This window comes from Pongo abelii, chromosome 5 (assembly GCF_028885655.2).
Source record: "Pongo abelii isolate AG06213 chromosome 5, NHGRI_mPonAbe1-v2.0_pri, whole genome shotgun sequence".
NCBI lineage: Eukaryota > Metazoa > Chordata > Mammalia > Primates > Hominidae > Pongo > Pongo abelii.
This window is the reverse complement of record NC_071990.2, coordinates 30,330,465-30,348,492: the sequence shown is the minus strand read 5'-3', so window position 1 is coordinate 30,348,492 and position 18,028 is coordinate 30,330,465. Positions and strand designations below refer to the sequence as shown.

The 18,028-nt window shown below is 43.1% G+C and overlaps 1 long non-coding RNA gene across 12 annotated transcripts in view; it reads left to right on the top strand.

The window, feature by feature from the left end:
• Positions 1-18,028, top strand: part of LOC112133794 (uncharacterized) — a 56,342-nt gene that overhangs the window by 12,197 nt on the left and 26,117 nt on the right. For 4 of the 12 annotated variants that reach the window (XR_010140468.1, XR_010140467.1, XR_002915402.3 and 1 more), the window contains exon 2: positions 1,696-1,909. The exons of the other annotated variants lie outside the window; for them this stretch is intronic. This is a non-coding gene — a long non-coding RNA (uncharacterized LOC112133794). The remainder of the gene's footprint in view (positions 1-1,695; positions 1,910-18,028) is intronic. 12 annotated transcript variants of the gene reach the window in all.

Genomic DNA, 18,028 nt, shown 5'->3' with positions numbered 1-18,028 from the left:
GTAGTCATCTCCAAACTTTGCTGCACATTAGAATTACCTGGGGAACTTTTAAAAATCCCGGTTCCCAGGTCACACCATGTGTACCAATCAAATGAGAATGTCTCAGGGTGGAAGCCAGACATCATTGTTTAAAAAAAACAAGTGATTCCAGTGTGCAGCAGAGTTTGGGAACCACTGCCTTGGGAGTTCCAGAGCAGGAACACTGAGGAAGTCTATGTTGCTGACAGCATTTTAGTCCAAGACTACCTACAACAAGACCATCACATGTCAGAGAAACAGACTTCTACTTTGCCAAGCTAGACACCATTTCAGTGTCTCATGGAGTGATCATCTCTAAATTCCTAAAAAGTCGTAAGATTTAGTGTTCAGTAGGCCCATGTGATATCATCTTTAGGATACAAGTTCTTGTTTTGATTTTGCTAAGTACTCCGTGGTGAAAATCAGTGGTGGATGCGGCAGCATTGTCAGTATCTTCGTGTTCCTAATTTGGTCTTAGTATCAAAAAGAGCCATCAGTTCCCAGTGCTTATCATAGGCCCCTTGGCCTTCGTCATTTCCCACTCCTTGCTAGTTAAATTCAGGGGCTCAATGGGTAGGTGATCCCAGTACTTGTGGCCACTTAGGCGACACAGATTGATTTATTCTTGACAACTTAGTGTGCTTTCTCCATTTTGGTCGATGTGGGTAGTCATCCAGGTAGATATCCTGTCCTGTTTACCAGTTGCGAGTTTCTCATTTCCTAATTGGTTTTCCTACCTTCAGTCCTGCCACACTTTGATCCACTTGTACATTACGGAAAGAAGTAGCTCTAAAACAAGACCCTGTAACTGCTGCTTAACAGCCTTCATTAACAGCTTTTTGTCTCAAAGTCCAAACACAAGGTCTTTCACCATTCAGATTTAAAGAGCCACCACTTTCCTTGCCATGGTGAGAGCCAACGTTACTATATTACATTCATTCCTGTTGAATGAGATGCAGCTTTAGATTTTTTTCATTTTACTGTATTCCAAGTTAGAGTTGGCTTGAAAGATGAAAGATGTCATGGTTTGGATTTACCAAGAAGCAGACTGTGAGATAAGAATGTGAGTATAAGTAGTTTATTTTAGAGGTGATCTTAAGAAATCTCGCAGTTACACTGTGGACACTTGCATCTCAATCCCACTGGAAAACTCAACACTAGAATAGTTCTCAGTTATACCATCCAAGGGGGGAAGAAGCTGGAGCATTTATCTACCAACTGCCATTTTGCTGTTGGTTGAGTGCTGCTTTCAGGGATATTAAGCTTTCCCTTGGTGCAAATTAAGCATCCAAATCAGCCAGAAAAAAGCTTACTGAAAGAGCAGTTAGTAGCCTTCACACAGAGGTGAACGCCTGAGGCAGGGCTAGCTTCATTGACATATACCTATGGAGTTGGTTTACTGGTCTGCTGCTGTCCTCTTGAAATTCTTGAACAAGGGACCCCACGTTTTTGTTTTGCACAGGGATTCACAAATTCTGTAGCTAGATCTTGGTCTAAGGGAATATAAATGGTACAGCAGTAGCTTCTGTTACAAAACCTATCTGTCATTCCTGTGAATTTCTAAGCAGGGACCATTTTTATGCCTGCTGTCTGGTACTATGCTTGCCACTGAATGTACTCAATGAATGTTTGTTTTAAATGATTGAATTTTCTTTTCTATTTTAATTTTTTTGACAGGTAAAAGTCTCGCAGTGAAAAACCCGAGGACCCTTACTGCAAGTGTCCTTTGCTCCCAGCTACTGATACTGGATTCCACTCGTGATTCTCCCTTTCTTAGCGCATTCATGATATAGACATCAGTCTCTGAGCTGGAAGAGGACAAAGGCAGCGGTCCTGTGAATTCTATGCTCTAGCTTGGGTTAAGGGATTTGGAATTGCACTTGTTCCAGAGGTATGTTAGAGGCAGGAAGAAATCACATAGCGGGTGTCTTGTAGGCAGGAAGAGTGCTTACTAGGACTTGAAGAGTGTGTTAAAGATTCTTACGTTAATTACCTATTGCCCTGTTTTTCTCCAAAGATTAATGGTTGAAAACAATAAACTTGTATTGTCTCACAGTTTGCGTGGTTAGGAATCTGGAAATGGCATAGCTGAGTGGCTCTGGCTGAGTCTAATGTGGTTCCAGTCGATATCAGCTGGGGCTGCAGTTCTGAAAGTGTGAGCAGGGCTGGAGGATCCTCTTCCAAGGTGGCTCACTCATGTGCCTGGCAGGGTGTGCGGGGTGTGCCTGAGGCAGAAGGTGTGTTTCCTGTCACATAAATCTCCTTTTAGAGGGTCTTCATGGCATGGCTGCTAGCATCCCCCAGAGCAAGTGATTTAAGAGCGAGAGCAGGGAGAAAGCTACAGTGTTTTTCATGACCTAATTTCAGAAGTCACATCTGTCACTTCTGTTTGTTAGAAGCAAGTCATCGAGCACTGACCACACTCAAAGGGAGGGGAATTAGGCTTTGCCTTTTGCAAAGGAAGCATATCACAGAACTTGTAGATGTATATAAAAACACCACAGGGTTTTTAAAGAGTCTCATATTATAGAGCCTTCAGAAGTAAATTCCCACGCCCTTTACCTTACCTGTGAAGTTGCTAATCTGATACTAATTGTTCATTCTCCTGCTGTTCTGCTCAGTGTCCCTTCCCGTGTGTTGATACAATAACTAGGGTTTATAACCATCCTCTGAGAAGATAAAAAAAGTTGGGCACATAGAAGGAAAATAGATGGAGTTGTGGTGGTATGCATTTATTTCCTAGGGCTGCTTTAACAAGCTGCCAAAAACTGGGTGGTTTAAAACAACAGAAATTTATTCGCTCAAAATTCTGGAGGCCAGAAGTCTGAAATCCAAGTGTCAGCCAGGTTGGTTCCTCCTGGAGGGTCTGAGGGAGCATCTGTTTCATGCCTCTCTCCTAGCTTTTGGCGTTTGCCGGCAATCTTTGGCATTCTTTGGCTGGTAGACTCGTCACTACAATCTCTCCCTCCATCATCACATCACATTCTCTATGGGTGTGTCTCTCTGCATCCAAGTTTCCCTCTTACAAGGAAACTAGTCATTGAATTAAGGGTCCACCTTTAATTCAGTATGACCTCATCTTAACTTGATTATATCTTCAAAGACCCTATTTCCAAATAAGATTACATTTTGAGGTTCTGGGTGGACATGAGTTTGGGGGACACTGTTCAAACCAGTACAGGGTATAGATATTAAAATTCATGGGTGTCTCTAGATACTCTTCACCAGAGAGGAGAGTTTCCATGACACTACAATAGCCAGATGTCCCTGATGCAGGCATGCAGTTGGGCATGAACTAGTCAGATTGTAGGACTGTGGCTGCTACTAGCTCATATGTATGTATCTAATTATAGGAAGCTAAGAAAATTAGTATTAAGTACAAGAGGTTGAAAATGGTAATAGCATGAAGATTATTCCTCAGAGCACTTTTCTGTGCCCTTATTGTCAAGTGGTCTTGGGAAATGGACTTTTATCAAGTCTGACTCTTATGTTACCGCCTTGCTTGAGTGCTCAATGCCATGAGATCGTCCCAGAGGTGATCCCTTGCATACCCTGGTCTTTAGGCAAAGCCTTGTTTGCAAGTCACACAAGTAAAAGATGTGCTGCACTAAGTGACATTTCAGTGGAAGAATCAGGATATTGATAGAGGAAGCACTTTCACCTCTTGACTGGTGTTTCATAGGCTAGGAAAGTACAGAACTTGATTTTCCTGTTTCTCAAACTGGCTTTATTTCTTCAGGAAGGGACCAAAAGGAGCTGCCCCTAGTATAGGGAGCAAACAGAGGTTTTCTATAAATGTTAAATTAAGGAATTTTTTTCTCATAGGGATAGCTGTTGGCATGATAGTAGCTAATGATTATCTATTGTGACTCATTGGACTTCCACAACATCAGTATATGATAGGTTTCATTACCCCATGTCTCTCCCCACCACCATTGCCATCCATCAAAACTAAATTATTGATGGTTTCCTAAATCTAATGCCCTGTTGCACCGCTTGATGCTTTTACTGTTTCTTCTTCCTGGATTTCCCTTTGCTTATATTGTGAAGCCCTCCTAATCTTGCTCTAAACGTCAGGTTATTAATGTTTTTCTCTGTACTACTTTTATATGTTTAACTAGTATTGTTGGATTATTGATATTTTCATATCTGAACTGTGCTATACTGGAGAGCTACTTTAGCATGGAGATTGATTTTGTTTTTCATTCCCTAACAGTGCCTGACACGTGGGGTGGGGGTGGGGGCTCAGTTCAAAGAAGGAACCCCAGGCTCAGCATGATTGAGTAATTTGCCAAAGGTCACACATCTGGCGTATGGCAGAGCTAGAAGAAGAATCCAGATCTTTAGCCACTTACCAACTATAAAGAGAAAAACACTGCACAGAAGTCAGGGTGTCCAAGGACTAATCCTGGGTCAACAGCTCTTGTGTTACTCTACTTTGATGAGATATTTTACCTTTGTGAAATTTTCTTTATCATTTGTAAGGCTATTTCTAGATCCGTGAACTGCAAGTTATATTTTTATGCATTTTTCCCCAAGGAATTTGAAAAAGTCTCAATATCAATATTCTATTCTATATATTCTTTTAAAAATCAATGTCTGAAGAGGGAAGTTGTAATGTAGGTGTAGAGAATGTCCTTCTCTGGCTCAGAGTATTAGGAAGTCGGACTAGGCATTCTGTAGGGCCCAGGGCTCCTCTTGACTGTTGTAGCCTGAGTCTTCATACCTCCCCTGAACACTCTCCATTGATGACTATATGGCCCTTTATTCATCCTTTCCCTCATCAGCATGTTAAGATGTCACATTTCCTCAGCAGTCTTGCTGGCGTGGGTGTCCTGTGTTGTGGGGAGGCGGGGCGGGGGGGTGGGGGAGGAGATCCTTTTCTGCTGTCCAAGGTCCTGAAGATGTGTTTCTGTGTTTCCTGAAAGTTTCTCGGTTTCCCAAATGCAAGTTCGAGATTTTATTTGTTTTTGAAGAAATTAAAGAGATGATAGGTGATCTGCTAATGACTTATTGGAAGTCATAGGAGAATGGAGGGAACTACCCAGGTGATGGTGACAGAGTTCGATTTTCTATTCTTTTTTTTTTTTTTTTTTGAGACAGAGCCTTGTTCTGTTGCCCAGACTTGAATGCAGTGGTGCAGTGGCGAATTCTCGGCTCACTGCAACCTCCACCGCCTCCTGCGTTCAAATAATTCTAATGCCTCAGCCTCCCAAGTCGCTAGGACTATAGGCATGCACCACCATGCCCATGCTATTTGCTGTTGGTATCCAGTATGCCGTTGCTTTCTTAATTAATGAGATACATTTTCCCTTCCTGTATGCCTATTTTAATGGTCAATTTCTGATATCTCTAAACATGTCTTTGTTGTCCCCTCCGTCCATTTCCACTTCCACTGTCCTATTTCAATTCTGGACTATAACAATTGCCTCCCTACCTTTATCTGAGCATTTGGTCTCACTCTCTTGCCACACTCCCAGTCTTTCCCCTGTATGGCCTCCTCAGTGATATTTCTAACAAAAAACTCTGACTATAGTATTCCCCTACTTAGCCATCTTTAATGATTCCCCTTCACCTCTTGAGTAAAATCTAAATCTTTTTGGAAGGGTGTTTGAGGTTCCTCATGGTCTTGTCCATTGGGCTGGACTAAGGTTATGGATGAGAGACTTGTGAGGAAGAAAAACCAGTTCTAGAGAAATAAAGGCATGGCATCTTTGCGCACTTACAAATGCAGGAAGAGAAGGTTTAAAACCATCTTTCTAGAATATGCCCTTTGGCTGGTGAAAAGAGCAAAGTTGATCCTTCTGTTTTGTTGACCTGAGACAGCACCTTTTTCAGAAACCCAGATCTTTACAAACTCCTCATGGAAATTACCCTATCTCTGCAATAGAGGAAGGGCGTGGAGCATTGAAGATACCCATTAAGCGTTCACTTTCCAAATATTGAAAGAATCCATAAAAAACAAGTTTTATTAAGGTTCTGTGTTAGACACTGTGCTAGTTCCCATGGATATAGGGTGATCAAGACCAACATGATCTCTTGTTACAGGAAGCTGAGCACAAATGATTCCAAAATATTTCTCTAGGAAAATAGCCTGTTCCACACCAACTATAGTCTTGATCATAACTCTTTTAAAGTTGAATATTTTCATATTCCTCTTTTTTCTTAAAATCATAAATCTCTCCTCGACTTCCTTCTCTTTTGCTTTCAAATCAGCATTTTTAAAAGCCATTTCTTGGCCTGGCACGATGGCTTATGTCTGTAATCCCAGCACTTTGGGAAGCCAAGGCGGGTGGATCACCTGAGGTCAGGAGTTCGATACAAGCCTGGCCAACATGGCGAAACACCCATCTCTACTAAAAATACAAAAATTAGCCGATGCGGTGGTGTATGCCTGTAGTCTCAGCTACTCAGGAGGCTGAGGCAGAATTGCTTGAACCTGGGAGGCAGAGATTGCAGTAAGCCGAGATCACACCGCTGCACTCCAGCCTGAGCAATAGAGCTAGACTCCATTAAAAAAAAAAAAAAGACAGGCCGGGTGCAGTAGCTCATGCCTGTAATCCCAGCACTTTGGGAGGCTGAGGTGGGAAGATCACGAGGTCAGGAGATTGAGACCATCCTAGCCAACGTGGCAAAACCCCATCTCTACTAAAAATACAAAAATTAGCCAGGCATGGTGGCACGTGCATGTAATCCCAGCTACTCGGGAGGCTGAGGCAGGAAACTTGAACCAGGGATTGCAGTGAACCGAGATCACGCCACTGCACTCCAACCTGGCGACAGAGTGAGACTCCGAATCAAAAAAAAAACAAACAACAGCAACAACAAAAAAGCAATTTCTTGATCCTGCTTATCTGTGTAACACCATCTTCTCTTTTGCTGAAGTGAAGTTGTCTGTGTTTATCTCTGTGTTTATCTTCGTTTCCTCAGTTCTCATCATTCTTGAACTTCTGCAGTCTTCCTTCCTCTTGCTACTCAATTTACACTATCCCCGTGGTCATCAGAGGTTTTTCGCTTGGTCTTCTTTCTGGCACCTGATACCACTCAAGCTACTACTTCCCCACATCTGCATTTGCTGTCTTTTGTCCCAGAAAATTATTGGATACAGTCTAGGATACGATTGCTCCCTTTGTCCCCACATATACCCCACACACCTTGCCTCTCCTACAAACCTATCCAGAATCTTCTTAATTCCCCTCACATTCTCAAAATGAGCTGAGCAGTCTTTGAAGTAAAAATTAAGCTATAGTTAAGTTTCACCTCCATTTCACTTGTGCATTTTGCTCCTCTTTTTATTTTTTTAAACCTCTTTCAAATGATCCTTGGGCTTCGAGTACCATGATCTACCCAGACTTGCATTCCCTGGGCTGTGTTCTAGTTCTGGTCATGTCAGCTTTTCCCTTCTGATGAATCCTTGTAATTACTTGAGTCTCATTCTGTCAGGCAATATCCACAGTGAAGAAGCCAGTGTGTGTTATGGCAAAGCCCAGGAAGACTTAGGTGTGAATTTTTGTTTTACCATTTCCTGTCTGTGTGACTTATGCCATGGGGCTTCACTGGTCTGGGCCCCAGTTTCTCATCTCTTAGATGACATCATTTTGTTGGGAGGATTACATGGAGTAATATGTATAGTATATCTGATAACTAAGTGGTTTCAGTTAGTGGTAGTTGTTTTTATTTGACATAGTCTTGATAAGTATTAATTTCTTCCTAAGCCCAGGGTATTTGTATTTTGACAACAAATAAGTTTTAAAGAAATCAATCTATAGATATTATGGAAATTTGGACCGCTATATCCTAGTTGAGGAAAGGTGTCTGGTACCCATTGCCACATAGGAGCCCCTGGGCTCCAGGACACCAGGGAAAAGAGGTTAAGTAGGTCCCACTCCTCTGACATGATACCTAGTGATTCAGTCAGGGTACAACTGGGAAAACAGAACCCATACCACATGGACTGGTTACAAAAGTCTTGAATAGCTAAACGCAAAACAGGGTGGGTAGGTTGCATTATGTAGACAACGGTGACTCAGGTGGGCAGGCCCTACCTCCTTGAAGTGTTATCTGTGGACAGATTTTTGTGTGATTGTGGCACAACCCTGGGTTTCTTTCTTCATGTGCCTGTTCTTAATGGGCCCAGGAGAGGTAATTCAAGGGAGCAAGAGACCTGTAGAATGATCATGTCCTCTTTTTTCTAGCCATAAGGTTATGAATCGTGTATCTCGGGGGTCTGATTCTAAGGGAAAGAAGTGTCTGCCATAGCAGGAGAATGGAAGGCAGACAGCTGTTCCTATTACTAGAGTTTTAGCAGCCCCCATAACTCAGCTAGCCCAGACTAGGATCTCAATATGGGGTGAGATGTATTTTCCAGTATTGAATAACAAATGATGTAACTTTGTCATCTTCATGCTGATGTTAAACATCTCTCCGATGAACAGTATAAGAAAACAAATGATCACTTAGAGGATTCTGTTTGGTAGTTAAAACCGTATTAAAATAGAGAGGGAAGAAATTAAGCCTCCTTGATGGTGAAGAGATTGGGAACCACCACTCCAGTGTTAGAAAATATCAAATGACAGAAGGTGGGCTATATTAAGTGGGAATTTCCAAACCTCACCCCCTGGAAGGAATGCTTGGTGACAGGCCTTAGAGGAGAGAGATGCTTGTCTAGCCCATTGCCTGTGTGCCCAGGAAGAGATGTGCACACCTTGAGACACAGAGAAGACTCTAGCGAGGAGAAGCCCCAGGCCAGCTTGTCAGCACAGGGCATTGGAGGCCCCCAACCAGCTCCAAGTTCTGAACGGCACACAGCCTTCAAAGGCTTGTACTGCTGCTCATACCCAGCAGAGGCCTTGCACCAGGCCTCCCCATGCAAATCAGTGTCCCTGCAGGGTAGGTAAAGGACCTCTAGCTGTGCTCCCTATGGGGGAACAAATATCCCGTGGGACACTGAGAGACTGGAAGATTGCCCAACATTTATTAACTGATCTGTGTTCACCACAGAGCCTAAGGTATTTATTGGTATTGTTTCAACCAGTACAAGTGATTCTTTCATTTAGTGGTCATCTCTGCAGTCCACCACAGACTTTTGGGAATTACAAGATGAAAAGGGCTGGATCCTCACCCTGGCATAGCTCAGAAAATTTGGTTGGGGAAGTAGGGACATAGACGTGATCACTACGCCATAATTTACTAAGCTGTGAGAACTGGAGGTGCATTAGTGACCAGAGTGCATTTGAGCCAGAGGTAGAAGGTACTGTAGACAAAAGGAACAGCATGCGCTCTAGGCTGTATCATTAGGTACAATTTTCTGTCCTTGGGGGAGTCTTTTTAACCCTAAGACAAAAATTATGAATATAGAAAGAGGCCACGGTTCATCTTTGCAATTCTTTCAGGAGAAAACTTGCTGCAACTCACTGTCTTAAGTTTTAAAAAAAAAAAAAAAGAGTAAATGATATGAATATCACCTGAAAGAATTTGAGGTCTCAAACTTGGGAGGATCTTTGAACAACAATCTTGGGGAATGCCTAACAGTTCATACTCATTTCTTGATGTCTACAGATGGAAACTCTACAGCCTTACATATATTTCTTTTTTCTTTCAACTACTTTATACTCACAGAAAATCAGTGTTCAGCACTTCTAATAGCAGGTCTAGTGGAAGCTTGAGATCAGAACAGAGTTCCATAGAGGGAAACTGAGGACACAAGGCAGAGCAGTACCCCCTTATCCATGGGGACCTGTCTGACTGGAGTTAAGGGAGATTCTACTCCACAGAGAATCAGGGAAGGTTAAAACTGTGTGTATTTGTGACACTTTTGCTCTCTTGGGCCCAGATACAGGCCGGAAATCCTTTGGATTCTGGTGACTCAAAGTGTGGCCAAAAGGACCAGCAGCTTCAGCTTCTCTGGGAGAACATATGAGTGCAGAATTTCAGGCCCGCACCAAGTTTTTAAAGGTCTGCATTTTAACAAGCTGCTCTTAATTTGCTTACATATTAAAATTTCCAGAAGCGCTGTTCTAGGGCCATCTTTAAGGGTTATCCAAAACATGTAAGATCTTTTTTCAAAGCAAATTCTCAAGCTCTACCCTAGAGGGATTGCTTCTGGTTCTCTGGGGTTGGTGCAGGAATCTACATTTTCGGCAAGTGCCTTAGATCCTTGTGCATGCTAGCATTTGAGGATTGCTGCCTTAGATGGTGAGAAATCTGAGAAGGGGAGGGCTGTGGGCTGAAAATGAAATGATGATGTTTAGGAACTGGCACAAGCATGCTTCTGCTCCTGGTGGGAAGCAGTGGGACAGATCCAGTTGATTGTAGAGAATGCAGACCTCATGTCATGTTCAAGTGTCACCTTAATGTGATGGCCAGAGACAGCCACATATGACCCTCTCATTGTCCAATCAGTAAGCTCAATCAATGATAGGAACCACTGACTCTGGTAATTAAAAACTTATTGCGGCCGGGCACAGTGGCTCACACCTGAAATCCCAGCACTTTGGGAAGCCAAGGTGGGCAGATCACCTGAGGTCAGGAGTTCAAAACCAGCCTGGCCAACATGGTGAAACCCCGTCTCTACTAAAAATACAAAATTAGCCGGGCGTGGTGGGGGCGCCTATAATTCCAGCTACTCAGGAGGCTAAGACAGGAGAATCACTTGAACCCAGGAGGTGGAGGTTGCAGTGAGCTGAGATCGCATCATTGCACTCCAGCCTGGGCAACAAGAGTGAAACTGTCTAAAAAACAAACAACAACAGCAAAAAAAAACACTTATTGCTGGGCAGGTTCTCATAAGAGGCCATGGGAAAGCCATGTCCGATCTCAGGGACACAGGGTCATCTGGGCCTCTGGCTAATAGAGGCCAAAGAATGGGACTGTTTTCCCTGTGAAATCCTGAAAACCAAAAATGGTGGTGTCTTTATCTGCATTAGTAGAGGTAATTTGCTCCTTCTTGGAATCCAAGGTCACTTCTACTGTCTGGGGATTTTGATCCAGGGTCAATGTGGTTTCTCCTTTACAGGAGAGCTGAGTCTCAGAAAGTTGAGGTGGTTTGTGTTGGTCATTGGCTACCTCAGATTTTAGAGTAGCTCTACCTTGATTGTGGGGTTGACCTTATTTTTTTTCCTGTTTTCTTTCTTCTCTGGATGAGGAAAGAGGACTTCCTGTATATCTCTATCCTTTTGTTTACATTACTCACTTTCTGTGGCTTCTGCTGCAGAAGCCACTGCTGACTGATGTGGATACCTCAACCTTTGGTTTACAAAAAGCCTAGGTGTCTTTTGGCCTCTCTCCAGGTCGATAGCCATGGCTCCTGAAAGAAAAGATGATCATCTTTCTAAAAAGTCTTAAGTCTGAATTATTAGTAACTTAACTGGAGAATCTCACTTTTCCTACTCTCGTATTTTAACCACAGTTGCTCTAACACAGACCTTTGAGGATCTTTTCATGACTTCATTCACAAATACCTATTTATGCTGTACAGATGCTACTAGGAAGGAAATAGGGCTGTCTGTTTTGACTGTGGAAATCAGCTTGGTCTCTTATCTTTGTGCATGCAACCCTGTCCTTGGGATAGCTTTCTTGAGCATATCTACTTATGTTCAAGAGGTAAATTGTCCTGAAACCCCCATTGCTATAAGTATTTATTTTATTACTCATAATACTTAATGCTCTTAAAAGTTGGGGTATTTTTTTTTTTTTTTTTGATACCTAAACTTCATTGAGATACTTTGAACTATTTATAGAGAAAACGGAACCTTCTAATACCTGGCTTCTATTTCTTAAAATGTTATGATCATACATGGCTTAGGGTTTTATGGCCAAATAACTTCACTGAACCCAGGAAAAAGAATAGATCCATCTGAAGCAGACCCGTAGCTTCCAGTGGCCTAAATTTTTGGCTCCATTTGTATCCTACATTTTCTGTGAGAAAAGAAGTGGAAGGATACAAATCTCAGCCCTTCCCCTGGCACCTTTCTTTACTCTTTATCCTTCCTCCTGGCATGGTGGAAAGTGCACTGGAGGAGGAGTGAAGGGTCCTAGGTTTGCATCCGTGTTCTGCCACTTGCCACCCTTAATGGCCCTTACAATTGATTTACCCTCATTATGAAATTTGGAATGATTTCTAAAGTCTTTCCTCACCCTGAATGTTAACATTTTCTGACAGTCAGGACTTTCTGTAGCTTCACTTTCCTTATTTAGTGTTATTTTTTTCTCAAGACTGAACAGAGAAGGAAGCTGTCAAAGTGTGCTGGGCACATACCCTGCAGCGGGGTGATGGCCAATTCTAATCTAAAGTTATTAGGCTGCAGTAGCATGATCACTGCTTCCTGTCTACCCCCAGAGGGTAGAGACAGCTGAGCTCCTGTAGTTGGGGTCAGGCCCAGCCACTCTGTGGGGACAGTGATTAGTGTTGTGTCACCAATTCAGGGAAGGAGCCACCTTGTCTTATTTTCCCTCTTGAATTATCTTGATATGACCCCATTATAAATTTCCTTTTGTAAACCTCTGTCTCCCAGTTTCTCCTTTTAGCTTACTTTCTATTGAAGTAGAAGAACAGAGAGTACAACTTCCATCCTCTTTCATCAGCCCTGAGAGCAGAACACAGGCCCCATTACTGGGAACTATATCCTTGGCTCCCTGGATGTGGCTATTAACTTCTGGCCTGCCACTCTATCACATACGCATATGGAGATGGTGTCATCCACGTCCCTTACCCCATATTTACAACTTCTATCACCCAACAATGCCAATGGCCCTGATGGTCCCTCTGGGAGGGAGAGAAGAGTAAGCTGGAGTCACCCCTTCCCTGTACTTCCCACCTCGCCAGGCCTGTTGGTGTTAGTGTCCCTTCTGATCTTGGCCTGATCCCTGTCCCCTGGGCACTGGGCTGCAGGTTGGAGAGGCACCATGATGGAATGGGGATAACACATACTCCAAAACCAAACAGAAGCCAGACCTGGGTTGGGTCCTGGCTAAACAGTCTAGAGGCTTGGTGACCTTAACCTCCTAATTAATCTTCCTAAGCATAAGTTTCCTTATCATAAGTTATGTATGATAAAATTTTCCTTGGATGCATTCATTTTAGCATGACTTGAAATTATGTGTGAAGGAACCTGGCCCACAGAAGTTGCCCTGTAAATTCAGATTCACTTTCCCTTGGACATATGGATGACATTAGCTCATTACAGTTATGACCTCCCTAAAACTCCTGAATATTCTTTAAGTTCTTCTCTTATTTTCCCTTTAGTTTGTTTGTAGTCATATTTCTTAGTTCTTATATTAGGTGGGATTCCCACATCTTCTAATTGGACAATATTGGAGAAGACACCACATTTTGACTGAGTTCCAGTGATATGACAGCCTTTCAATTCTCTAATCTCACAGAAGTTAGGAAAAAAAAGTAGATAATCAAAATCCGCAGAAAATACAGAAGATTCCATTAACTCTGAGAATGATTCTCAGGTATCCTTAGGACCTCAAGAAAGCTGTTCTCTCCTGGGCCTGTAGAGAGTTCAAGTGCTAGGAATCTACCACAAAGTAGGGGGGAAGTGTGGGGCGAGGGGAGGTGCGGGGCAGGGGGGGTGCGGTGAAGTGCTGAAGGGCTTCTCAGTCTTCCTTAGAGTGAGAAGAAAGAGCACCTCCTCATTTTAGAGTACAAGGTGTGAACTCACTCTCAGCTGCCAAATGAGCTTCACCTTGGGCTGTTCTGCATGCTTTCTCCTGGTGCTTTAAGCCACCCTGAGATGTACAGACCAATACTGGCCATCACAAAAATATACTCAAGTACATAGACCATTGACACTATAAAGCAAATAAACAATGACGTCTACATAACAACCAAATAACAACATGATAATAGGATCAAATCTGCACATATCAATATTAACCTTGAATGTAAATGAGCTATATGCCTCAATTAATAGGCAGAGAGTGGCAAGTTGGACAAAGAAGCAAGACCCAACTGTATGTCTTCAAGAGACCCATCTCACATGCAAGGACACCAATAGCCTCAAAGTAAGGGATGGAGAAAGATCTATCAAGCAAATGGAAAACAAAAAACAGCACTCTCTATCAACAAAAACAGAATATACATTCTTCTCAGCTGCACATGGTACATACTCTTAAAATTGACCACAATTGCTTTATTGGCCAGAAAGCAATTCTCAACAAATTCAAGAAACCTGAAATACTGGCCAGGTGTAGTGGCACACGCCTGTAATCCCAACACTTTGGAAGGCTGAGGTGGGCAAATCACTTGAGGTCAAGAGTTCAAGACCAGCCTGGCCAACATGGCAAAAACCCATCTCTACTAAAAAATATAAAAATTAGATGAGCTAATTTGAATTGTTTGAACCTGGGAGGAGGAGGCGTGCGCCTGTAATCCCAGCTACTTAGGAGGTTGAGTCACGAGAATTGTTTGAACCTGGGAGGAGGAGGTTGCAGTGAGCTGAGATCACGCCATTGCATTCCAGTCTGGTTGACAGAGTGAGACTCATCTCAAAAAACAAAACCTGAAATACCAACCATACTCTTGGACCACAGTGCTATGAAAATAAATACCAAGGAGGCTGGCAGCCAAGATGGCCAAATAGGAACAGCTCCGGTCTACAGCTCCCAGTGTGAGTGACGCAGAAGACGGGTGATTTCTGCATTTCCATCTGAGGTACCGGGTTCATCTCACTAGGGAGTGCCAGACAGTGGGCTCAGGGCAGTGGGTGCAGTGCACCGTGCACAAGCCGAAGCAGGGCGAGTCATTGCCTCACTCGGGAAGCGCAAGGGCTCAGGGAGTTCCCTTTCCTAGTCAAAGAAAGGGGTGACAGATGGCACCTGGAAAATTGGGTCACTCCCACCCTAATACTGTGCTTTTCCGACGGGCTTAAAAAACGGTGCACCAGGAGATTATATCCCGCACCTGGCTTAGAGGGTCCTACGCCCATGGAGTCTCGCTGATTGCTAGCACAGCAGTCTGAGATCAAACTGCAAGGCGGCAGCAAGGCTGGGGCCCACCACAGCTCATTTACATGGCGCCCACCATTGCCCAGGCTTGCTTCGGTAAACAAAGCAGCCGGGGAGCTCGAACTGGGTGGAGCCCACCACAGCTCAAGGAGGCCTGCTTGCCTCTGTAGGCTCCAACTCTGGGGGCAGGGCATAGACAAACAAAAAGACAGCAGTAACCTCTGCAGACTTAAATGTCCCTGTCTGACAGCTTTGAAGAGAGCAGTAGTTCTCCCAGCACGCAGCTGGAGATCTGAGAACGGGCAGACTGCCTCCTCAAGTGGGTCCCTGACCCCTGATCCCCGAGCAGCCTAACTGGGAGGCACCCCCCAGTAGGGGCAAACTGACACCTCACACGGCCAGGTACTCCTCTGAGACAAAACTTCCAGAGGAACGATCAGACAGCAGCATTCACGGTTCATGAAAATCCGCTGTTCTGCAGCCACTGCTGCTGATACCCAGGCAAACAGGGCCTGGAGTGGACCTCTAGCAAACTCCAACAGACCTGCAGCTGAGGGTCCTGTCTGTTAGAAGGAAAACTAACAAACAGAAAGGACGTCCACACCAAAAACCAATCTGTACATCACCATCATCAAAGACCAAAAGCAGATAAAACCACAAAGATGGGGAAAAAACAGAGCAGAAAAATTGGAAACTCTAAAAAGCAGAGTGCTTCTCCTCCTCCAAAGGAACGCAGTTCCTCACCAGCAATGGAACAAAGCTGGACGGAGAATGACTTTGACGAGTTGAGAGAAGAAGGCTTCAGATGATCAAAGTACTCCGAGCTACAGGAGGAAATTCAAACCAAAGGCAAAGAAGTTAAAAACTGAAAAAAATTTAGACGAATGTATAACTAGAATAACCAATACAGAGAAGTGCTTAAAGGAGCAGATGGAGCTGAAAGCCAAGGCTCGAGAACTATGTGAAGAATGCAGAAGCCTCAGGAGCCCATGCGATCAACTGGAAGAAAGGGTATCAGTGATGGAAGATGAAATGAATGAAATGAAGCGAGAAGGAAAGTTTAGAGAAAAAAGAATAAAAAGAAACGAACAAAGCCTCCAAGAAATATGGGACTATGTGAATAGACCAAATCTACGTCTGATTGGTGTACCTGAAAGTGATGGGGAGAATGGAACCAAGTTGGAAAACACTCTGCAGGATATTATTCCAGGAGAACTTCCCCAATCTAGCAAGGCAGGCCAACATTCAGACTCAGGAAATACAGAGAACGCCACAAAGATACTCCTCCAGAAGAGCAACTCCAAGACACATAATTGTCAGATTCACCAAAGTTGAAATGAAGGAAAAAATGTTAAGGGCAGCCAGAGAAAAAGGTCGGGTTACCCACAAAGGGAAGCCCATCAGACTAACAGCGGATCTCTCGGCAGAAACTCTACAAGCCAGAAGAGAGTGGGGGCCAATATTCAGCGTTCTTAAAGAAAAGAATTTTCAACCAAGAATTTCATATCCAGCCAAACTAAGCATCATAAGTGAAGGAGAAACAAAATACTTTACAGACAAGCAAATGCTGAGAGATTTTGTCACCACCAGGCCTGCCCTAAAAGAGCTCCTGAAGGAAGCACTAAACATGGAAAGGGACAACCGGTACCAGCCACTGCAAAATCATGCCAAATTGTAAAGACCATCAAAGCTAGGAAGAAACTGCGTCAACTAACGAGCAAAATAACCAGCTAACATCATAATGACAGGATCAAATTCACACATAACAATATTAACTTTAAATGTAAATGGACTAAATGCTCCAATTAAAAGACACAGACTGGCAAATTGGATAAAGACTCAAGACCCATCAGTGTGCTGTATTCAGGAAACCCATCTCACGTGCAGAGACACACATAGGCTCAAAATAAAAGGATGGAGGAAGATCTACCAAGCAAATGGAAAACAAAAAAAGGCAGGGGTTGCAATCCTAGTCTTTGATAAAACAGAATTTAAACCAACAAAGATGAAAAGAGACAAAGAAGGCCATTACATAATGGTAAAGGGATCAATTCAACAAGAAGAGCTAACTATCCTTATATGCACCCAATACAGGAGCACACAGATTCATAAAGCAAGTCCTGAGTGACCTACAAAGAGACTTAGACTCCCACACAATAATAATGGGAGACTTTAACACCCCACTGTCAACATTAGACAGATCAATGAGACAGAAAGTTAACAAGGATACCCAGGAATTGAACTCAGCTCTGCACCAAGTGGACCTAATAGACATCTACAGAACTCTTCACCCCAAATCAACAGAATATACATTCTTCTCAGCACCACACCACACCTATTCCAAAATTGACCACATAGTTGGAAGTAAAGTTCTCCTCAGCAAATGAGAAAGAACAGAAATTATAACAAACTGTCTCTCAGACCACAGTGCAATCAAACTAGAACTCAGGATCAAGAAATTCACTCAAAACCGCTCAACTACATGGAAACTGAACAACCTGCTCCTGAATGACTACTGGGTACATAATGAAATGAAGGCAGAAATAAAGATGTTCTTTGAAACCAACGAGAACAAAGACACAACATACCAGAATCTCTGGGACACATTCAAAGCAGTGTGTGGAGGGAAATTTATAGCACTAAATGCCCACAAGAGAAAGCAGGAAAGATCCAAAATTAACACCCTAACATCACAATTAAAAGAACTAGAAAAGCAAGAGCAAACACATTCAAAAGCTAGCAGAAGGCAAGAAATAACTAAAATCAGAGCAGAACTGAAAGACATAGAGACACAAAAAACCCTTCAAAAAATTAATGAATCCAGGAGCTGGTTTTTTGAAAGGATCAACAAAATTGATAGACCGCTAGCAAGATTAATAAAGAAGAAAAGAGAGAAGAATCAAACAGACACAATAAAAAATGATAAAGGGGATATCACCACCGATCCCACAGAAATACAAACTACCATCAGAGAATACTACAAACACCTCTACGCAAATAAACTAGAAAATCTACAAGAAATGGATAAATTCCTTGACACATACACGCTCCCAAGACT